The sequence below is a fragment of the Cherax quadricarinatus genome, chromosome 51, assembly GCF_038502225.1.
Source record: "Cherax quadricarinatus isolate ZL_2023a chromosome 51, ASM3850222v1, whole genome shotgun sequence".
Classification (NCBI taxonomy): domain Eukaryota; kingdom Metazoa; phylum Arthropoda; class Malacostraca; order Decapoda; family Parastacidae; genus Cherax; species Cherax quadricarinatus.
Window position 1 is genome coordinate 11,841,509 of NC_091342.1, and position 24,263 is coordinate 11,865,771.

Consider the following 24,263-nt stretch of genomic DNA (forward strand, 5'->3'; position numbering starts at 1 on the left):
CCTTTTGTTGGGTAATTAGTGGTCTGAGATGGTTAATTGTTGTTGAGCCCCATGCACAAATTCCATAGGTGAGATAGGGGTAAATAAGAGAGTGATATAGGGCCAGGAGGGCTGACTGTGGAACATAGTACCGTATCTTCGATAGTATGCCTACAGTCTTGGAAATTTTCTTAGAAATTTGATGTATATGTGTATGAAATTTGAGTCTATTATCAAGGTGGATTCCTAAGAATTTTCCCTCTGTTAGTTTTGTGATAGGTGATCCATTTATCATTATGTTAAGAGGGACATCTGTAGCTCTGTTACCAAACTGAATGAAGTAGGTTTTGTCAATGTTTAGTGTAAGTTTGTTAGTCCTCATCCAGGTAGATATTTTCTGTAATTCGGTATTTACAGTATTGGCTAGCGTGACTGGGCTCGGGTGAGAGAAGACGTATGTAGTGTCATCTGCAAATAGTGTGGGTTTGAGTAATTGCGAAGCATTTGGAAGGTCATTTATGTATAGGAGAAAGAGAAGAGGGCCAAGGACACTTCCCTGTGGGACACCAACTGTAATTGGTTGTGCAGAAGAGTTTGCCCCATTTGCGTACACATATTGGCTTCTGTTGCTGAGGTAAGACTTGAGGTAGTTGAGGGAGTGCCCTCTTATACCATAGTGTGACAATTTTACGTGGAGCAAGTCATGGTCAACTGTATCAAAAGCTTTACGTAAGTCAATGAAGATCCCCAGTGGGACTTCTTTTTTCTCTATTGCAGTGTATATATGTTCTAGCATGTGTATAATAGCATCATTAGTATTTTTATTAGGCCTGAATCCAAATTGGCAGGGGTTGAGTATGTTTTGGGAGATAAGGTAGGAGTAGATTCGTTTATGAATTAATTTTTCGAAGATTTTTGAGAGAGGGTGTAAGTTGGATATTGGCCTATAGTTATTCAACTCTGTTTGGTCTCCTCCTTTGTGGATCGGGGTGACCCTTGCTATTTTGAGTACTGTAGGGAAGGTGGAGGATTCAATGGATTTGTTAAAGAGTGTTGCAATGATTGGTGATAGCACTTGTGACACTTTTTTGTATATAAGGGGTGGTAAGGTATTTAAATCTCCTGCCTTGTTTTTTAGTGCGTTGATAATAAGGGAGACTTCGTATGGGTTAGTCGGAGCTAGGAACAGTGTGTTCGGGTAGTTGCCGGTGAGGTAGTCATTTGGTGGGGTATCTGAGCTTGGGATTTTATTGGCAAGGTTTTGTCCTATAGTGGAGAAGAAATCATTGAGTCTGTTTGCTGTTTCTGTTGGTGGGAGTTGGGGTTCATTTGTTTTTGCTAATTTTATTTCGCTATTTCGTGATATCTTTTTTGTTCCCAGAATTTCTGATAGGGTTTTCCAGGTCTTTTTTATATCACCTCGTAAGTTGGATAATCTGTTCTCATAATACAATTTTTTTGCCCTTCTTATCAGGCTGGTTAGGATTGACGAGTAACGTTTTGTTTGGTCTCTGGTTATGTGACCCATTCTGTACTGTTTTTCATATTGGTGTTTTGTATTTATGGATTTGAGAATGCTGGGTGTTAGCCAGGGACTGTTCAGTCTCTTTGCTGTCATCTGTTTAGTTTTTTTAGGGCAGTGCTTGTTATAGAGGTATTGGGTTTTTTTTAGAAAATTATTAATACATTCGTCAATATCTGTATAGGTTTCTAGCTCAGTGTACCAATCAATGTTTGCTATTGCTGTTGTGAAGTTATTAATGGCTGCCTCATTGTGAAGTCTGAAGGTGACTTTAGTAGTGTCTTGGGGTAGTTTACCAAGAGTTGTTATGAGGAAAGTAGGGTAGTGGTCTGTGGTATTATCTGTAATTATGCCTGATTTTAAAGGGGATATGGTGTTGGTCCAGATGTGGTCAAGTAGGGAAACACTAGTCTCTGTAACTCTTGTAGGTTTTGTTACTGTTGGTAGTAACATACAGTTACTCATTGTGTTTGTGAATTCAGTAACGTGTGGGTCCTGGTCTTGCAGGAGATTTATATTGAAGTCACCTGAGAGTAGTAAGTGATCTTTGTTCATGCGTGCATCAGTTATCATACTTCCTAGATTTTGACTAAATTGGCTAATGTTTGACTGTGGAACTCTGTAGATGTTTATCAATGTGAGAGGTTTTTGTAGGTACTTTGATTTGAATTTAGCTATTATATATTCCCCATGTTCATCCCTTGTGCAAGTATTAGTGATACATTCTAGTTGGTCTGAGTAGTATATGGCTGTGCCACCCCCTTGTTGATCAGGCCTACAGTTGTGTATGGCTGTGTAACCAGGAATGGCATAGACATCTGTACTATCAGGCTTTAGCCAGGTTTCAGTTAGTGTAATGATGGACATATTGGCATGTAAGGAATTTAGTAATGCTATGAGGTCATCGTAATGCTTGCTTAAAGATCTGATATTGTAGTTAAATATAGTTATGTTGTTGTTGGCACTGAGAAGTGCCTTTGATTGTTCTGCAGTGTAGTAATTACAGTTACTGTTTGATTCATTTAAGTCATTAAATAAGAGGTTGGTATCAGGATCAATGCTTGTAATCATAAGATTTGTAGTGAATCTATAGTTTGAATTAAGTATAAAACAAAGTAAATAGTCTTAAGCTAAAAAATAGCACCTGGATTATTTAACAAATGTAAAATAATGAGCTAAGGGACTAATACAAATAAAGTGATGATAAAATAGTGGAGCTTGGGAATATGATAGTAGGTAGTACTATAAAGGTAATTTTTTAAAGTTAGAATTATAGTATAAAATTATAATATAAAAGGGACTAATATAGGTTGTGGTGACCAATAAAGTGGTAATCAAAAAATGAGCTTTGGAATATAATGGCAAAATTGTGAACTTATTCTACTTTAGCACCTAAGAATAGCACCTTGATTATTTTAACAATTGTGAATATATAAACTAGGATAGTTATATAAAGCTAAAATAAAGGAGAAAACATATAAGGGACTACAATTAAGTAATGGTTAACAAAGTTAAATGGACAGATGGTAGGAATTATAATATAAACTTATAATATAAAAATACAATTTGAAATGGTACTTGCAATTGCACTAGAGTCTGGTATAGGTTGTTGACAAGATCAAGATTATACCTAGATTTAAATTGACAAAATAAAATTCACAATTAAAGTACCAAAAGAATAATAGTAAAAAAATAACAATGGTAATGTCTTGATTATAATATGATAGTAAGAGGGTAGACAGGTACACAGGTACAAGGGATAATATAAAGGTTGGGGTTGAATATAAAAACTTGAAAATTTGGCTACAAAATGTTATGAGAAGTATAAAATAATGTTTAATGTACAAAATTAAAATTGACTGGTAGTAAATATGGTGTTTAGTAAAATTTTAGTAAGTAATAATGATTACAAAAAAGTGAAAAAGTAATGTTTATTTCATTCAATATTGCACTGGTAGTTATACTTGAGGTTATATGGCAGTACAAGGTAATTAAGAGTAATCTAGGATAGTAAATGTGGTATTAAAACAGGTAAAGGTAATTAGACAAGTAATGGTTATTAAATGTCAAAATTGTTAAGAGTAAATTGAAATTTTAGTAAAAATGATATTTATTAATTTTAGTAAGTAATATCAATTGATAGTATTTAAAAAAAAAAAATATGAGGTAGTAATATGGACAGAGAAAGTATCAATTCAGCTAATGTTTAAGCGAACAATAGTAAATAACAAAATCACATAAGGTGACCTATGCTTACTAGTAAAATCACAAAATGAGGTAGTTGATTATTTAATTACTAAGAGATTGTACAATGAAATTTGATAAATGTATGAAGGAGGGGGAGGGACCTAGGGATTGGTAGAGAGCATGTATAGTCCCTTTATATAAAAGGAAAGGGGACAAAAGAGACTGTAAAAATTATAGAGGAATAAGTTTACTGAGTATACCAGGAAAAGTGTATGGAAGGGTTATTATTGAAAGAATTAGAGGTAAGACAGAATGCAGGATTGCGGATGAGCAAGGTTTCAGAGTGGGTAGGGGATGTGTAGATCAAGTGTTTACATTGAAGCATATATGTGAACAGTATTTAGATAAAGGTAGGGATGTTTATATTGCATTTATGGATATAGAAAAGGTATATGATAGAGTAGATAGGGAAGCAATGTGGCAGATGTTGCAAGTACTATATGGAATAGGTGGTAAGTTACTAAATGCTGTAAAGAGCTTTCATGAGGGTAGTGAGGCTCAGGTTAGGGTGTGTAGAAGAGAGGGAGACTACTTCTCAGTAAAAGTAGGTCTTAGACAGGGATGTGTAATGTCACCATGGTTGTTTAATATATTTATAGATGGGGTTGTAAAAGAAGTAAATGCTAGGGTGTTCGGGAGAGGAGTGGGGTTAAATTATGGGGAATAAAATACAAAATGGGAATTGACACAGTTACTTTTTGCTGATGATACTGTGCTTATGGGAGATTCTAAAGAAAAACTGCAAAGGTTAGTGGACGAGTTTGGGAGTGTGTGTAAAGATAGAAAGTTGAGAGTGAATATAGAAAAGAGTAAGGTGATGAGGGTATCAAATGATTTAGATAAAGAAAAATTGGATATCAAATTGAGGATGAGGATTATAGAAGAAGTGAATGTTTTCAGATATTTGGGAGTTGATGTGTCAGCAGATGGATTTATGAAGGATGAGGTTAATCATAGAATTGATGAAGGAAAAAAGGCGAGTGGTGCATTGAGGTATATGTGGAGACAAAAAATGTGATCTATGGAGGCAAAGAAGGGAATGTATGAAAGTATAGTGGTACCAACACTCTTATATGGGTGTGAAGCTTGGGTTGGAAATGCTGCAGCGAGAAGGTGGCTGGAGGCAGTGGAGATGTCCTGTCTAAGGGCAATGTGTGGTGTGAATATTATGCAGAAAATTTGAAGTGTGGAAATTAGAAGGTGTGGAGTTAATAAAAGTATTAGTCAGAGGGCTGAACAGGGGTTGTTGAGGTGGTTTGGTCATTTAGAGAGAATGGATCAAAGCAGAATGACATGGAGAGCGTTTAAATCTGTAGGGAAAGGAAGGCGGGGTAGGGATCATCCTCAAAAGGGTTGGAGGGAGGGGGTAAAGGGAGTTCTGTGGGCGAGGGGCTTGGACTTCCAGCAAGCATGTGTGAACGTGTTAGATAGGAGTGAATGGAGACGAATGGTATTTGGGACCTGACGAGCTGTTGGAGTGTGAGCAGGGTAATATTTAGTGAAGGGATTCAGGGAATCCGGTTATTTTTATATAGCCGGACTTAAGTCCTGGAAATAGGAAGTACAATACACTTTAAAGGAAGAGTTTGGGATATTGGCAGTTACGAGTGCCCCAACTTACGAGTTTTCCGAGTTACAAGCCATTGCTCGGTTGATTTTTTGCTTTGAGTTGCAAGCCAAAGTCAGAGTTATGAGGGAGCTTCAGATACACCACTAATTGGCGGCATATCTGAAGTCAAATCCAACTCCGTACCCAGAGGAATGTCAGGTACTTCATCCCACCTCACATGCTCTTCCAACACATAACTGGAAGGATAATACTCCCATACTAATCCCAGATTGTAGTGAGGCATCTTGTCTCTTCTTTGGTTCTCGTATAAATCAGGGGATAAGGTAACCTCCATTTCAACATCAGTAGGAGGGGTGGAGTACTGATAGTGGTGGGTGAAGTAGTGATGGTGGTGGGTGGAGTCCTGATAGTGGTGGGTGAAGTAGTGATGGTGGTGGGTGGAGTCCTGATAGTGGTGGGTGAAGTAGTGATGGTGGTGGGTGGAGTCCTGATAGTGGTGGGTGGAGTAGTGACAGTGGTGGGTGGGATAGTGATAGTGGCAGGTGGAGTAGTGATAGTGATGGGTGGAGTAGTGATGGTGGTGGATGGAGTAATGATAATGGTGGGTGTAGTAGATATGGTGGTGGGTGGAGTAGTGAGGGTGGTGGATGGAGTATTGATAATGGTGGGTGGAGTAGTGAGGATGGTGGGTGTAGTAGAGATCATGGTGGATGGAGTAGTGAGGGTGGTGGGTGGAGTAGATATGGTGGTGGGTGGAGTAGATATGGTGGGAGGTGGAACAGTGAGGGTGGTGGGTGTAGTAAGATAAGAGATAAGATAAGATTTCGTTCGGATTTTTAACCCCGGAGGGTTAACCACCCAGGATAACCCAAGAAAGTCAGTGCGTCATCGAGGACTGTCTAACTTATTTCCATTGGGGTCCTTAATCTTGTCCCCCAGGATGCGACCCACACCAGTCGACTAACACCCAGGTACCTATTTGCTGCTAGGTGAACAGGACAACAGGTGTAAGGAAACGTGTCGAAATGTTTCCACCCGCCGGGAATCGAACCCGGGCCCTCCGTGTGTGAAGCGGGAGCTTTAGCCACCAGGCCACCGGGCCACCAGCCAGGCCACCGGTGGTGGGTGGAGTAGTGAAGGTGGTGGGTGGAGTATACAATATTTCTTATTTATAAATACATTTTTCTTATTTAAAAACCTGTAACAAAAAAATTGGGGTGGTTTTCTGGGGGCTGGAATGGATTAATGTCATTTCAATTAATTTCAATGAGGAAAATTTATTTGATACACGAGCAAATTGAGTTACAAGCTCAGTCACAGAACGAATTAAACTCGTAAGTCAAGGTACCACCGTATATTATTCATTTCACTTGGAGACCAAGCTTGGCAACCAACTGTGCTTCCTTCTCATGAGAGAGAAATGCTAGATTTGAGGCAATGCATAGCAGCAGGCCTGCTGCAAGTATTTCTCCATTCTTGTGTTCTTATTCCAATTTGTCAAATGATTTCAAGAATTTCACTGGACTACAAAGGCACTGTTCAAAATGTTCACCCTGCTGACATGCTGGTGTTCTGAAATGTATTTAAGTTTATGTCACAGCTGACCTATTTTATTTTCTGCAGTCCAGCTATTTATATAGAAGATATTAAGGAAGTTTTTGTCTTGTTGATCTTATGTCTCTCTATATTTGTAGACCAATTCCCAAGTTTTTACCAGTACGTACTTGCATATAAGCTAGCTTGTTTTTTGAGTATTTTCCTAACATACCTTGACAATTATTGTTCTTTACCTGGAGTTTACCTGGAGAGAGTTCCGGGGGTCAACGCCCCCGCGGCCCGGTCTGTGACCAGGCCTCCTGGTGGATCAGAGCCTGATCAACCAGGCTGTTACTGCTGGCTGCACGCAAACCAACGTACGAGCCACAGCCCAGCTGATCAGGAACTGACTTTAGGTGCTTGTCCAGTACCAGCTTGAAGACTGCCAGGGGTCTGTTGGTAATCCCCCTTATGTATGCTGGGAGGCAGTTGAACAGTCTTGGGCCCCTGACATTTATTGTATGGTCTCTTAACGTGCTAGTGACACCCCTGCTTTTCATTGGGGGGATGGTGCATCGTCTGCCAAGTCTTTTGCTTTCGTAGTGAGTGATTTTCGTGTGCAAGTTCGGTACTAGTCCCTCTAGGATTTTCCAGGTGTATATAATCATGTATCTCTCCTGCCTGCGTTCCAGGGAATACAGGTTTAGGAACCTCAAGCGCTCCCAGTAATTGAGGTGTTTTATCTCCGTTATGCGCGCCGTGAAAGTTCTCTGTACATTTTCTAGGTCGGCAATTTCACCTGCCTTGAAAGGGGCTGTCAGTGTGCAGCAATATTCCAGCCTAGATAGAACAAGTGACCTGAAGAGTGTCATCATGGGCTTGGCCTCCCTAGTTTTGAAGGTTCTCATTATCCATCCTGTCATTTTTCTAGCAGATGCGATTGATACAATGTTATGGTCCTTGAAGGTGAGATCCTCCGACATGATCACTCCCAGGTCTTTGACGTTGGTGTTTCGCTCTATTTTGTGGCCAGAATTTGTTTTGTACTCTGATGAAGATTTAATTTCCTCATGTTTACCATATCTGAGTAATTGAAATTTCTCATCGTTGAACTTCATATTGTTTTCTGCAGCCCACTGAAAGATTTGGTTGATGTCCACCTGGAGCCTTGCAGTGTCTGCAATGGAAGACACTGTCATGAAGATTCGGGTGTCATCTGCAAAGGAAGACACGGTGCTGTGGCTGACATCCTTGTCTATGTCGGATATGAGGATGAGGAACAAGATGGGAGCGAGTACTGTGCCTTGTGGAACAGAGCTTTTCACCGTAGCTGCCTCGGACTTTACTCTGTTGACGACTACTCTCTGTGTTCTGTTAGTGAGGAAATTATAGATCCATCGACCGACTTTTCCTGTTATTCCTTTAGCACGCATTTTGTGCGCTATTACGCCATGGTCACACTTGTCGAAGGCTTTTGCAAAGTCTGTATATATTACATCTGCATTCTTTTTGTCTTCTAGTGCATTTAGGACCTTGTCGTAGTGATCCAATAGTTGAGACAGACAGGAGCGACCTGTTCTAAACCCATGTTGCCCTGGGTTGTGTAACTGATGGGTTTCTAGATGGGTGGTGATCTTGCTTCTTAGGACCCTTTCAAAGATTTTTATGATATGGGATGTTAGTGCTATTGGTCTGTAGTTCTTTGCTGTTGCTTTACTGCCCCCTTTGTGGAGTGGGGTTATGTCTGTTGTTTTTAGTAACTGTGGGACGACCCCCGTGTCCATGCTCCCTCTCCATAGGATGGAAAAGGCTCGTGATAGGGGCTTCTTGCAGTTCTTGATGAACACAGAGTTCCATGAGTCTGGCCATGGGGCAGAGTGCATGGGCATGTCATTTATTGCCTGTTCGAAGTCATTTGGCATCAGGATAACATCGGATAGGCTTGTGTTAATCAAATTTTGTGGCTCTATCATAAAAAATTCATTTTGATCTTCGACTCTCAGTCTGGTTAGCGGCTTGCTAAAAACTGAGTCATACTGGGACTTGAGTAGCTCACTCATTTCCTTGCTGTCATCTGTGTAGGACCCATCTTGTTTAAGTAGGGGCCCAATACTGGACGTTGTTCTCGATTTTGATTTGGCATAGAAGAAATACTTTGGGTTTCTTTCGATTTCATTTATGGCTTTTAGTTCTTCCCGCGATTCCTGACTCCTAAAGGATTCTTTTAGCTTAAGTTCGATGCTTGCTATTTCTCTGACCAGTGTCTCCCTACGCATTTCAGATATATTGACCTCTTTTAGCCGCTCTGTTATTCTTTTCCGTCGCCTGTAAAGGGAGCGCCTGTCTCTTTCTATTTTACATCTACTCCTCCTTTTTCTTAGAGGAATAAGCCTTGTGCAAACATCGAGTGCCACCGAGTTAATCTGTTCTAGGCATAAGTTGGGGTCTGTGTTGCTTAGTATATCTTCCCAGCTTATATCGGTTAGGAATTGGTTTACTTGGTCCCACCTTATGTTTTTGTTATTGAAGTTGAATTTGGTGAATGCTCCCTCGTGACTAGTCTCATTATGTCGGTCTGGGGCTCCACGCATACATGTCTGAACCTCAATTATGTTGTGATCTGAGTATATTGTTTTTGATATGGTGACATTTCTTATCAGATCATCATTGTTAGTGAAGATGAGGTCTAGTGTATTCTCCAGTCTAGTAGGCTCTATTATTTGCTGGTTTAAATTTAATTTTGTGCAGAGATTTAAAAGCTCGTGTGAGTGTGAGTTTTCATCAGAGCTGCCTCCTGGTGTTATTACTGCAACAATATTATTTGCTATATTCCTCCATTTTAGGTGCCTTAAGTTGAAATCCTCCAGGAGCAAGATGTTGGGTGCAGGAGCTGGAAGATTTTCCAGACAGTGGTCAATTTTTAACAGCTGTTCCTGGAATTGCTGGGATGTTGCATCCGGAGGCTTGTAGACTACCACAATGACTAGGTTTTGGTTCTCGACCTTTACTGCTAAAACTTCCACTACATCATTTGAGGCATTAAGCAGTTCTGTGCAAACAAGTGACTCTGCAATGTACAGGCCAACCCCCCCCTTCCTTTTGCCTGTTCACTCTGTCACATCTGTATAGGTTGTAACCTGGGATCCATATTTCGTTGTCCAAGTGATCCTTTATGTGGGTCTCAGTGAAAGCCGCGAACATTGCCTTTGCCTCTGCAAGCAGTCCACGGATGAAAGGTATTTTATTGTTTGTTGCTGGCTTTAGACCCTGTATATTTGCAAAGAAGAATGTTATCAGACTGGTGGTATTGTTGGTACTGGGGGGGATTTTTTTTCCGGCATTAGTATCTGTATCTGTTGGTTTGGAGTGGAGGCCATCGACTGTGGTTCCACTCCACTCCTAGTACTGCAACCACATTTCTACTTTTTTTTTACCCAGTACCACAACCAGGATTTTATTCTGGGGATAGGGAGTCTGCTTAATCCAGGATTAAATATGAGGCTTAAAAATTATAAGGTACTGAAAAAAGCTAAGAAATCATCTTTAAAACGATTTTTAGTGTATATGTGAAATTTATGAAACTACTGTCCTTTGGTTACTAATCAATACAGTGAAAATTAGCCAGTAATTTAAAGTATTTGCTTCTGTGGGGAGTTGGGGATGTTTTAGCCCTTTTAGCCATCCCTCCCATGGCTGTGCCACTGCTTCTACTGCACATACCTGTACCCCTATCTTGTATCAGTTTGAAGTCTTACACAATTCAGCAGCAGCCCCTTCGAATGAACTGGCACCTCATCCCTTGCATGTATATCATGGCTGCCATAGAAATTATCCCATTGGTAGCCCTTGGCCTGGTGGCAAAGCTCTCAATTTGCACGTTGAATGTCCGGGTTCGATTCCTGGCAAGGGTGGAAACATTGGGCGTGTTTCCTTACACTAGTTGTCCATGTTCACCCATCAGTAAAAATGGGTACCTGGGTGTTAGTCGATTGGTGTGGGTCTGAAATGCTCTGCATAACAGGGGGCATTCTATATAGTAGTATGTCATTGATGTCAGCTAGGCCTGTATACCTTGTATTACCTGGAGTTTACCTGGAGAGAGTTTCGGGGGTCAACGCCCCCGCGGCCCGGTCTGTGACCAGGCCTCCTGGTGGATCAGCGCCTGATCAACCAGGCTGTTGCTGCTGGCTGCACGCAAACCAACGTACGAGCCACAGCCCGGCTGATCAGGAACTGACTTTAGGTGCTTGTCCAGTGCCAGCTTGAAGACTGCCAGGGGTCTGTTGGTAATCCCCCTTATGTGTGCTGGGAGGCAGTTGAACAGTCTCGGGCCCCTGACACTTATTGTATGGTCTCTTAACGTGCTAGTGACACCCCTGCTTTTCATTGGGGGGATGGTGCATCGTCTGCCAAGTCTTTTGCTTTCGTAATGAGTGATTTTCGTGTGCAAGTTCGGTACTAGTCCCTCTAGGATTTTCCAGGTGTATATAATCATGTATCTCTCCCTCCTGCGTTCCAGGGAATACAGGTTTAGAAACCTCAAGCGCTCCCAGTAATTGAGGTGTTTTATCTCCGTTATGCGCGCCGTGAAAGTTCTCTGTACATTTTCTAGGTCGGCAATTTCACCTGCCTTGAAAGGTGCTGTTAGAGTGCAGCAATATTCCAGCCTAGATAGAACAAGTGACCTGAAGAGTGTCATCATGGGCTTGGCCTCCCTAGTTTTGAAGGTTCTCATTATCCATCCTGTCATTTTTCTAGCAGATGCGATTGATACAATGTTATGGTCCTTGAAGGTGAGATCCTCCGACATAATCACTCCCAGGTCTTTGACGTTGGTGTTTCGCTCTATTTCGTGGCCAGAATTTGTTTTGTACTCTGATGAAGATTTAATTTCCTCATGTTTACCATATCTGAGTAATTGAAATTTCTCATCGTTGAACTTCATATTGTTTTCTGCAGCCCACTGAAAGATTTGGTTGATGTCCGCCTGGAGCCTTGCAGTGTCTGCAATGGAAGACACTGTCATGCAGATTCGGGTGTCATCTGCAAAGGAAGACACGGTGCTGTGGCTGACATCCTTGTCTATGTCGGATATGAGGATGAGGAACAAGATGGGAGCTAGTACTGTGCCTTGTGGAACAGAGCTTTTCACCGTAGCTGCCTCGGACTTTACTCTGTTGACGACTACTCTCTGTGTTCTGTTAGTGAGGAAATTATAGATCCATCGACCGACTTTTCCTGTTATTCCTTTAGCGCGCATTTTGTGCGCTATTACGCCATGGTCACACTTGTCGAAGGCTTTTGCAAAGTCTGTATATATTACATCTGCATTCTTTTTGTCTTCTAGTGCATTTAGGACCTTGTCGTAGTGATCCAGTAGCTGAGACAGACAGGAGCGACCTGTTCTAAACCCATGTTGCCCTGGGTTGTGTAACTGATGGGTTTCTAGATGGGTGGTGATCTTGCTTCTTAGGACCCTTTCAAAGATTTTTATGATATGGGATGTTAGTGCTATTGGTCTGTAGTTCTTTGCTGTTGCTTTACTGCCCCCTTTGTGGAGTGGGGCTATGTCTGTTGTTTTTAGTAACTGAGGGACGACCCCCGTGTCCATGCTCCCTCTCCATAGGATGGAAAAGGCTCGTGATAGGGGCTTCTTGCAGTTCTTGATGAACACAGAGTTCCATGAGTCTGGCCCTGGGGCAGAGTGCATGGGCATGTCATTTATCGCCTGTTCGAAGTCATTTGGCGTCAGGATAACATCGGATAGGCTTGTGTTAATCAAATTTTGTGGCTCTCTCATAAAAAATTCATTTTGATCTTCGACTCTCAGTCTGGTTAGCGGCTTGCTAAAAACTGAGTCATATTGGGACTTGAGTAGCTCACTCATTTCCTTGCTGTCATCTGTGTAGGACCCATCTTGTTTAAGTAGGGGCCCAATACTGGGCGTTGTTCTCGATTTTGATTTGGCATAGGAGAAGAAATACTTTGGGTTTCTTTCGATTTCATTTATAGCTTTTAGTTCTTCCCGCGATTCCTGACTCCTAAAGGATTCTTTTAGCTTAAGTTCTATGCTTGCTATTTCTCTGACCAGTGTCTCCCTGCGCATTTCAGATATATTGACCTCTTTTAGCCGCTCTGTTATTCTTTTCCGTCGCCTGTAAAGAGAGCGCCTGTCTCTTTCTATTTTACATCTACTCCTCCTTTTTCTTAGAGGAATAAGCCTTGTGCATACATCGAGTGCCACCGAGTTAATCTGTTCTAGGCATAAGTTTGGGTCTGTGTTGCTTAGTATATCTTCCCAGCTTATATCGGTTAGGACTTGGTTTACTTGGTCCCACTTTATGTTTTTGTTATTGAAGTTGAATTTGGTGAATGCTCCCTCGTGACTAGTCTCATTTTGTCGGTCTGGGGCTCCTCGCATACATGTCTGAACCTCAATTATGTTGTGATCTGAGTATATTGTTTTTGATATGGTGACATTTCTTATCAGATCATCATTGTTAGTGAATATGAGGTCTAGTGTATTCTCCAGTCTAGTAGGCTCTATTATTTGCTGGTTTAAATTGAATTTTGTGCAGAGATTTAAAAGCTCGTGTGAGTGTGAGTTTTCATCAGAGCTGCCTCCTGGTGTTATTTCTGCAACAATATTATTTGCTATATTCCTCCATTTTAGGTGCCTTAAGTTGAAATCCCCCAGGAGCAAGATGTTGGGTGCAGGAGCTGGAAGATTTTCCAGACAGTGGTCAATTTTTAACAGCTGTTCCTGGAATTGCTGGGATGTTGCATCCGGAGGCTTATAGACTACCACAATGACTAGGTTTTGGTTCTCGACCTTTACTGCTAAAACTTCCACTACGTCATTTGAGGCATTAAGCAGTTCTGTGCAAACAAGTGACTCTGCAATGTACAGGCCAACCCCCCCCTTTTGCCTGTTCACTCTGTCACATCTGTATAGGTTGTAACCTGGGATCCATATTTCATTGTCCAAGTGATCCTTTATGTGGGTCTCAGTGAAAGCCGCGAACATTGCCTTTGCCTCTGCAAGCAGTCCACGGATGAAAGGTATTTTGTTGTTTGTTGCTGGCTTTAGACCCTGTATATTTGCAAAGAAGAATGTTATCGGACTGGTGGTATTGTTGGTACTGGGGGGGGATTTTTTTTCCGGCATTAGTATCTGTATCTGTTGGTTTGGAGTGGAGGCCATCGACTGTGGTTCCACTCCAGGAATGACTGGATTTGGTGTACGATTTCTGCCATTTCCTGCCAGTTTTTTTTCCTTCCTGGCACTTGAAGAAATAAAGATATTATTATTATTAAATTATATTATTATTATTTATCTAGGCAGTAGGTTGGTAGACAGCAACCGCCCAGGGAGGTACTACCGTCCTGCCAAGTGAGTGTAAAACGAAAGCCTGTAATTGTTTTACATGACGGTAGGATTGCTGGTGTCCATTTTTCTGTCTCGTAAACATGCAAGATTTCAGGTACGTCTTGTTACTTCTTCTTACACTTAGGTCACACTACACATACATGTACAAGCATATACATATATATATGTACACACCCCTCTGGGTTTTCTTCTATTTTCTTACTAGTTCTTGTTCTTGTTTATTTCCTCTTACCTCCATGGGAAAGTGGAACAGAATTCTTCCTCTGTAAGCCATGCGTGTTGTAAGAGGCGATTAAAATGCCGGAAGCAAGGGGCTAGTAACTCCCTTCTCCTGTATATATTATTAAATGTAAAAGGAGACGCTTTCGTTTTTCCTTTTGGGCCACCCCGCCTCGGTGGGATACGGCCGGTGTGTTGAAAGAAAGAATAAGATTATTATTTATCAATGAATCAAATACGTATCAAGTTCCCTGCAGTAACTGTCCAGCAAGCAGTTTACACCAACTGCCCTAGATATCTATTTACTGCCCACTCCTCTTCCAGACAAAATGCTACATATGAATAGGATCTCTACCTTTGACCTAATTATATAAATTGTTGCCTTGTATTTGGCTAGCAGCTCTTACATTTCCTAATATGATGTTATCTGACCTGTTAACTAATACATCCTGTGAAAATTGGGGACAATAAACATTTACTATCTTGAAATGTGTAGAATGAGGGGAGATACATGTACAAATGGAAGGATGGTGTACTTATTATATAAATAGATAATCACTAAACCAGTAAGTCATACATTGTCTGAGGAAGGGGAGACAATCAGATTTTGATCCTTGAATCAAGAGCTCTTCAAGAAAGTCAAGGCATTTAGTACCTCCACCACCCAACTTCTTGAAGGAAAAAAAAAAAAAAAAAAAAAAAAGGCACAACCAGCAATTACAAAATGCCTCTCTCCATTAAAAATTATATTAAGGAAAAAAAATTTAAGTCCAGTCCCTGGGCTTATTATGTGACTCAATTTTTTTGGGGACCCTGTATGACCCATATGGGTTTAGCACTTCCCTCAAATAATAATAATATTTTTGACCACTTCCTTCAATAGTAATTAAAAATGTATCACATCACCATATAATTCCCATCCATGACCAACTCCACCCTTGAAAATGAACTGGTTGAGCACTATACTTATTGCACTCAAACACGTGAAACGTGCCATGTATCAAAAGTTGACATTTTAATTGTGAGTCCCTATCATCTACAAATTCTCTTAAATCCGTGTCAATTATGGCAGACCAGTGACAAGCCACACAGGTATAGATTTGTAGACAATGGAACAATGCAGTAGGCCTATTGGCCCAGGCTAGGCAGGTTCAATTCACACCCACTTATGCACCTGTCCAACCTGTCTACAAGTCTACTGCCAAACCTGTACTTCCCAATATCCTTTTTAAATCTAAATTTCCCCAGTTTAAATCCACTGCTGCGAGTCCTATCGTAATCAGATATTTTCAAAATGATATGTATATACCTTTCATTTATTCTTGTACACTTAAATCATCTCCCTCCTAATTCTGTTTTTTCAGAGTCGAGAGTACCTTGTGTGGATTCCCTCTCACATTGGCCTTTCCTTTAAGGCTCTTTAATGACAGTAAAGGGCTCTTGATCCAAGGAATTGGGCCTCCCCTTTTATCAAACTGGAGTGCTCCCCATGATCCCCCCCCTGCTGTCATACCTACCTGGAGGGTATTCATGACCCCTATAGGTTTAGCATTCCTCTATGAATGTACTAATCAATGGATTTATTACATTCATTGGGCAGCGCTAAACACACAGGGGTCATACATTGCCCGGAGAATTGGAAGGCATTCAGATTCAATTCATAGAATTAGAACATCAATCCAATTCCTTACATTAAGAGCCCCTAGCCAGCATCAAGGCACCTCCCCTGAAGGGACAATGAATTTCAAATACAGGATAGAATTGATAAATTGTTATAGGTGTATGTCTTCAAAGAGGGAGTAGATTACAGCTTTGGGCTGTCAGCTGGTAGTTATCAGGACAATAATATAAAAAAAATCATTAACTGAACTACATTAACTTGAGATAGAGTGACACCCATCAGTTCAAAATATTCATATTATCATGCAAGAGGAACCTCTGTGAGAGTTATTTGTGGGCAATATAGACCATCTTAACCACCTGAATTTGGAAGGTGAATAAAAGGTTGACTCAGTAGATGAGCCTCCAAATCCCCATTACCCTGGAGAGGGTTTCGGGGGTCAACGCCCTCGCGGCTCAGTCTGAGACCAGCCCTCACGGTGGATCAGCGTCTGATCAACCAGGCTGTTACTACTGGCTGCACGCAAGCTGCCGTACGAACCACAGCCCAGTTGATCAGGTACTGACTAGGTGCCTGGTCAGTGCCTTCTTAAAGATAGCCAGGGGTCTATTGGTAATCCCCATTATGGTGGGTGGGAGGCAGTTGAACAGTCTTGGACCCCGGACACTTATTGTGTTGTCTCTCAATGTACTCGTTGCGCCCCTGGTTTTCACTGGGGAAATGTTGCATCTCCTGCCGAGTCTAGGTGTCAGGTTGACCAAAAGGAAAAAGCACACGCTAGAGCATTGTATAACGCAGTGCCCACGCAGCAGGACCTAGATAATGGTTCAGGAGGAACGATAACGTCGTATAAAGTGTCAAGCAGCGCTTGGAAATGACAGAGCATTAGGGCTGATCCAAGTAAGTTAATGTTAATTTACGTTAGGCTACATTAGGTCAGTAAGGTATGGTGAAAGTACTTGCATTAGGTTAGTTAAGTTAGCGTTAAAATTACCAGCATACACCAGGGTTGAATTTCAGGCAGACTGTCTCCTACCTTCCACCGGCAATAAAACCTCTCAATATTTTGTAATTTTCAAAACTTTACGGCTCTGGATATGTTCGTGCCTGCACCTAGATAAGTAAAGGACGTTGCGGTTATCATATCTGAACTTACAACCAGTATAGTTATGAACAAAAGTTGGTAAATATGACGAGAATAACGTTCGTAGTCCACCAGCGGCCGCTCACCTGCCTCACTCAAATCACCTCCCATCTTATCATTCACGTTGAAGTCAAAATAACATAATAAATCTTCGTTTCCCTACCGAATTGCGCTATAAAATTTAACAAAACGTGGTACTTCAATAGCATATAATTTTCTAATTAATTTTAATTACGATATAAGTTTTGAATTGACAAGTTAAGAACCTTTAAGAGGGAGACATTTAGATGTGAGACGAGAGAATAAATCCAGTTCCATGGATCAAGAGCCCCTCACCATCATCAAAGACCCTCCTCTGAAGGATCCTTGACGTTAATGAGGGGTTTTTGATCTAAGGAACTGGATCTGTCCTTCCTTTGGACTGAACCTGATTACCTCCGTTTCCCAGGCGCTGCATAACCCCTATGGGTTTAGTGGTCACTGTTTAATATAACGAACTCAGCTAAATGTTGCAACTTATCTTTTCTGAACTCTAGTATACACGGTGCTAGCTCGTGTGAGTGTGAGTTTTCATCAGAGCTGCCTCCTGGTGTTATTACTGCAACAATATTATTTGCTATATTCCTCCATTTTAGGTGCCTTAAGTTGAAATCCCCCAGGAGCAAGATGTTGGGTGCAGGAGCTGGAAGATTTTCCAGACAGTGGTCAATTTTTAACAGCTGTTCCTGGAATTGCTGGGATGTTGCATCCGGAGGCTTGTAGACTACCACAATGACTAGGTTTTGGTTCTCGACCTAGATTAGATTTAGATTAGCGACCTTTACTGCTAAAACTTCCACTACATCATTTGAGGCATTTAGCAGTTCTGTGCAAACAAGTGACTCTGCAATGTACAGGCCAACCCCCCCCCCCCTTTTGCCTGTTCACTCTGTCACATCTGTATAGGTTGTAACCTGGGATCCATATTTCGTTGTCCAAGTGATCCTTAATGTGGGTCTCAGTGAAAGCCGCGAACATTGCCTTTGCCTCTGCAAGCAGTTCACGGATGAAAGGTATTTTGTTGTTTGTTGCTGGCTTTAGACCCTGTATATTTGCAAAGAAGAATGTTATCGGACTGGTGGTATTGTTGGTACTGTGGGGGGATTTTTTCTCCGGCATTAGTATCTGTATCTGTTGGTTTGGAGTGGAGGCCATCGACTGTGGTTCCACTCCAGGAATGACTGGATTTGGTGTACGATTTCTGCCATTTCCTGCCAGTTTTTTTTCCTTCCTGGCACTAAAAAACCTCTCCCTCTTGAGTGGCTGTGGCTACCCAGGTTTTCCCTTGGCCTGGATGTTTTGTATCTTTTTGTACCCTTAAGATGGTGTGCCTGGCAATTTAAGTTATAGCACCGTCTTTCCTGTACTGAAGAGGTACACATTTCAGGGTGAAAAAGCTTACAGGAAGGGAGTTTGCATTTTCCTGTTGTCATATGGGCATGGCATTTTCTAGGGTGGTCATAGTTGCACGTCCCGTCTGTTTTTCCAGATTTCCCATGTCTGCAGATACCAAGTGCACAGTATGTGCACAGGCTTGGTTTCCGTTTGCCTTGGGTTTCTGTGACTGTATTCCCTGTTGGTGCATGTTTCCCTGTCTTATTCCTATCCTCCCTAGCACCAACAATGGAGCTCCCACCAGTTGTTTTTGGTAATATATCCTCACTTTAGCTAGTGGAGTCCTCTTGTTTGCTATTTCCTGTGGTATTTCTAGTTTGCATGACCAGTGACATCACTACTGCATGACCAGTGACATCACTACTGTGGAAAATACTGCATATATTTTCCAGAAATTCAGTATTTATATGTAAATAGATGGCCATACTGTATTTAATAATATTTATGTCATAGAAAACGGAAAGCCTGTGTCTGCGCAGACGAGACTCACCATCTTGGTTTTGAATTTTGTACAAACGTTGGTGTAATGGGAAGAATTTTTCGTGCTCTAGAGGCTAAAATTGTGTTGACACCTCTCAAATAGGAGGCGAAATTGGTGGATGTGCATTCCTGCATAACTTGAGATATCAGACAACTGGACAAGACAGCTCCAGGAACCTCAGATAAGCTCTCTAGATTTGTGTGCAATTCTGGCCAGCATTATTTTCATAGATTTAGTTAGAGTGAGGTTTTCTGAGTATGATGCACATTAATCTCCAGTCAAATTGGTGAGTGATATTAAGATATATTTTCCTCCTGTTATGTAATTGTGAATATACATAACCATTTATTATTTTTAATATACAGTCCACAAATTTATATATTTACCAGTATTCCTGGTGTATGTATATTTCATTTAATTAATAGGTCCAGAGCAACTTGTGGTTATGACAGTAGTAGGTATCGAAGGGGGACATTTTTTGCGACCTAGGTGTCCCAAATTCCTACTTGTCTATGTAACATTGATAAATAATAATTATCTTTGTTATCATTTATTGCTATGTACATAATTAGTTACATTCAGATAAATGCAATTTTCCACATTTAATATGCCCGTTGGTCCTTCTTGAACCGGAGGTAATTAGTGAAGTCATTAATTAGTTAATTACTTAATAATTATATGTGAAATGACAGAAGGAGGTGGATATTAAGTTCACAAATTTGTTTAATGTGTAGTGGATTATAATAATTACAATATTAATTTTGATAAGATAAGCCAAGTGTAGCTAATTATATTAATGTGTATATTAATTTTGCAAAGCCAAAGTGGCTAGGATTTATATTAATGTATTTGCATAATGTTAATTTTGATAAGCCAATTCTGGCCAAGATTTATATCAATGTATGTGTAATTGATAAGCCAAGTGTAACTAATTATATTAATGTGTATATAAATTTTGCTATGCCAAATTCTGGCAAGGATTTATTAATTTGTGTAATATTAATTTTGATGAGCCAAGTTTGTATTAACGTACATTTAAAATTTATATAATTTTTTTGCACATGTAATTGCTGAGCTCAAGTAGCTAGAATTTATTTAAAGGTAAGTTGCACTATTTACCTTTATAAAGTGCATAATTTAGTACATAATCAGTGTTATTAAGTTGAATTTAATACATTGCATCATGGCTGAAAATGAGGAAATTAATATAGAAGACAAACATATGGAATATAGAGTAAAGAAAGCATTAATACAGGCTAGAAAAGTTCATGTAACCAAGGCATATAATAAGTGCTTGGAATTAATGAATCAAGAAACTGTGAATACTGATGATTTAAAATTGTATTTAGATGCTTTTAGCCTGGTGGCTAAAGCTTCCGCTTCACACACGGAGGGCCCGGGTTCGATTCCCGGCGGGTGGAAACATTTCGACACGTTTCCTTACACCTGTTGTCCTGTTCACCTAGCAGCAAATAGGTACCTGGGTGTCAGTCGACTGGTGTGGGTCGCATCCTGGGGGATAAGATTAAGGACCCCAATGGAAATAAGTTAGACAGTCCTCGATGATGCACTGACTTTCTTGGGTTATCCTGGGTGGCTAACCCTCCGGGGTTAAAAATCCGAACGAAATCTTATCTTATCTTATCTTATTTATTAGTAAACTGTGTAGATGAGACTGAAATAGATCTCATGATTAATCAGTATTATGAATTAGACGAAAAGATTCTTGTAAAAGTCAGGCCTTGAATAAATTAAAATGTGGAAACCAGGAAGTTGGTCAGTCTGCTCCAACAAATAATATGTCTTTGCCAAAACTCCCAGAATTGTGTTTGCCTGTGTTTAATCCTGGAGAAAATTGGGAGGAATTTTGGTCAATTTTTAAAGCAGCTGTGCATGATAGGAGTGATCTAGCCTGTGTAACTAAATTATTTTACCTCAAAGGACAGGTGAGAGGAGATGCTCACCTGGGAGACAGTAATGGTGAAGCTGGAGGTGCTGTCCTCGGAGACAGTAATGGTGAAGCTGGAGGTGCTGTCCTGGGAGACAGTAATGGTGAAGCTGGAGATTTTGTCCAGGTAGTCGGGAATTATACGGAGGAAGGAATACATATAAATGACCTCATAGGGGACAGGAGCCGTAGTGGGGAAACAAGTGTAGTCAAAGATAAGATAAAACCAATATTGCAAACTAGAAATACCACAGGAAATAGCAAACAAGAGGACTCCACTAGCAATAGTGAGGATATATTACCATAAACAACTGGTGGGAGCTCCATTGTTGGTGCTAGGGAGGATAGGAATAAGACAGGGAAACATGCACCAACAGGGAATACAGTCACAGAAACCCAAGGCAAACGGAAACCAAGACTGTGCACATACTATGCACTTGGTATCTGCCGACATGGGAAATCTGGAAAAACAGACGGGACGTGCAACTATGACTACCCTAGAAAATGCCGTGCCCATATGACAACAGGAAAATGCAAACTCCCTTCCTGTAAGCATTTTCACCCTGAAATGTGTACCTCTTCAGTACAGGAAAGACTGTGCTATAACTTAAATTGCCAGGCACACCATCTAAAGGGGACAAAAAGATACAAAACATCCAGGCCATGGAAAACCTGGGTAGCCACAGCCACTCAAGAGGGAGAGGTTTTTTAGTGCCAGGAAGGAAGAAAACTGGCAGGAAATGGCAGAAATCGTACACCAAATCCAGTCATTCCTGGAGTGGAACCACAGTCGATGGCCTCCACTCCAAACCAACAGATACAGATACTAATGCCGGAAAAAAAATCCCCCCCCCAGTACCAACAATACCACCAGTCCGATGACATTCTTCTTTGCAAATATACAGGGTCTAAAGCCAGCAACAAACAACAAAATAACTTTCATCCGTGGACTGCTTGCAGAGGCAAAGGCAATGTTCGCGGCTTTCACTGAGACCCACATATAGGATCACTTGGACAACGAAATATGGATCCCAGGTTACAACCTATACAGATGTGACAGAGTGAGCAGGCAAAAAGGGGGGGTTGGCCTGTACATTGCAGAGTCACTTGTTTGCACAGAACTGCTTAATGCCTCAAATGATGTAGTGGAAGTTTTAGCAGTAAAGGTCGAAAACCAAAACCTAGTCATTGTGGTAGTCTACAAGCCTCCGGATGCAACATCCCATCAATTCCAGGAACAGCTGTTAAAAATTGACCACTGTCTGAAAAATCTTCCAGCTCCTGCACCCAACATCTTGCTCCTGGGGGATTTCAACTTAAGGCACCTAAAATGAAGGAATATAGCAAATAATATTGTTGCAGTAATAACACCAGGAGGCAGCTCTGATGAAAACTCACACTCACACGAGCTTTTTTAAATCTCTGCACAAAATTCAATTTAAACCAGCAAATAATAGAGCCTACTAGACTGGAGAATACACTAGACCTCATCTTCACTAACAATGATGATCTGATAAGAAATGTCACCATATCAAAAACAATATACTCAGATCACAACATAATTGAGGTTCAGACATGTATGCGCAGAGCACCAGACCGACAAAATGAGATTAGTCACGAGGGAGCATTCACCAAATTCAACTTCAATAACAAAAACATAAAGTGAGACCAAGTAAACCAAGTCCTAACCGATATAAGCTGGGAAGATATACTAAGCAACACAGACCCCAACTTATGCCTAGAACAGATTAACTTGGTGGCACTCGATGTATGCACAAGGCTTATTCCTCTAAGAAAAAGGAGGAGTAGATGTGAAATAGAAAGAGACAGACGCTCCCTTTACAGGCGACGGAAAAGAATAACAGAGCAGCTAAAAGAGGTCAATATATCTGAAATGCGTAGGGAGACACTGGTCAGAGAAATAGCAAGCATCGAACTTAAGCTAAAGGAATCTTATAGGAGTCAGGAATCGCGGGAAGAACTAAAAGCCACAAATGAAATCGAAAGAAACCCAAAGTATTTCTTCTCCTATGCCAAATCAAAATCGAGAACAACGTCCAGTATTGGGCCCCTACTTAAACAAGATGGGTCCTACACAGATGACAGCAAGGAAATGAGTGAGCTACTCAAGTCCCAATATGACTCAGTTTTTAGCAAGCCGCTAACCAGACTGAGAGTCGAAGATCAAAATGAATTTTTTATGAGAGAGCCACAGAATTTGGTTAACACAAGCCTATCCGATGTTACCCTGACGCCAAATGACTTCGAACAGGCGATAAATGACATGCCCATGCACTCTGCCCCAGGGCCAGACTCATGGAACTCCGTGTTCATCAAGAACTGCAAGAAGCCCCTATCACGAGCCTTTACCATCCTATGGAGAGGGAGCATGGACACGGGGGTCGTCCCACAGTTACTAAAAACATCAGACATAGCCCCACTCCACAAAGGGGGCAGTAAAACAACAGCAAAGAACTACAGACCGATAGCACTAACATCCCATATCATAAAAATCTTTGAAAGGGTCCTAAGAAGCAAGATCACCACCCATCTAGAAACCCATCAGTTACACAACCCAGGGCAACATGGGTTTAGAACAGGTCGCTCCTGTCTGTCTCAACTATTGGATCACTACAACAAGGTCCTAGATGCACTAGAAGATAAAAAGAATGCAGATGTAATATATACAGACTTTGCAAAAGCCTTCGACAAGTGTGACCATGGCGTAATAGCGCACAAAATGCGTGCTAAAGGAATAACAGGAAAAGTCGGTCGGTGAATCTATAATTTCCTCACTAACAGAACACAGAGAGTAGTCTTAGTTTAATATGTTTATTATGCACCCCATACCCATCCTACCGAGAGTAGTCGTCAACAGAGTAAAGTCCGAGGCAGCTACGATGAAAAGCTCTGTTCCACAAGGCACAGTACTCGCTCCCATCTTGTTCCTCATTCTCATATCCGACATAGACAAGGATGTCAGCCACAGCACCGTGTCTTCCTTTGCAGATAACACCCGAATCTGCATGACAGTGTCTTCCATTGCAGACACTGCAAGGCTCCAGGCGGACATCAACCAAATCTTTCAGTGGGCTGCAGAAAACAATATGAAATTCAACGATGAGAAATTTCAATTACTCAGATATGGTAAACACGAGGAAATTAAATCTTC

General features: G+C 41.0%; 1 protein-coding gene across 5 annotated transcripts in view; it reads right to left on the reverse strand.

Moving 5' to 3' along the window:
• The window catches only part of LOC128694663 (long-chain fatty acid transport protein 4), a 64,923-nt gene extending 47,590 nt beyond the window's left edge, over positions 1-17,333 (reverse strand). For 3 of the 5 annotated variants that reach the window (XM_053784865.2, XM_053784862.2, XM_053784866.2), the window contains exon 1: positions 17,241-17,333. The gene's annotated coding sequence lies outside the window, so the exon portion shown is untranslated. Of the gene's footprint in view, positions 1-17,120; positions 17,219-17,240 lie in introns of those variants that run through there. The other 2 variants (XM_053784863.2, XM_053784864.2) reach the window with 2 other exon arrangements.
• Positions 17,334-24,263: the final 6,930 nt, after the last annotated feature.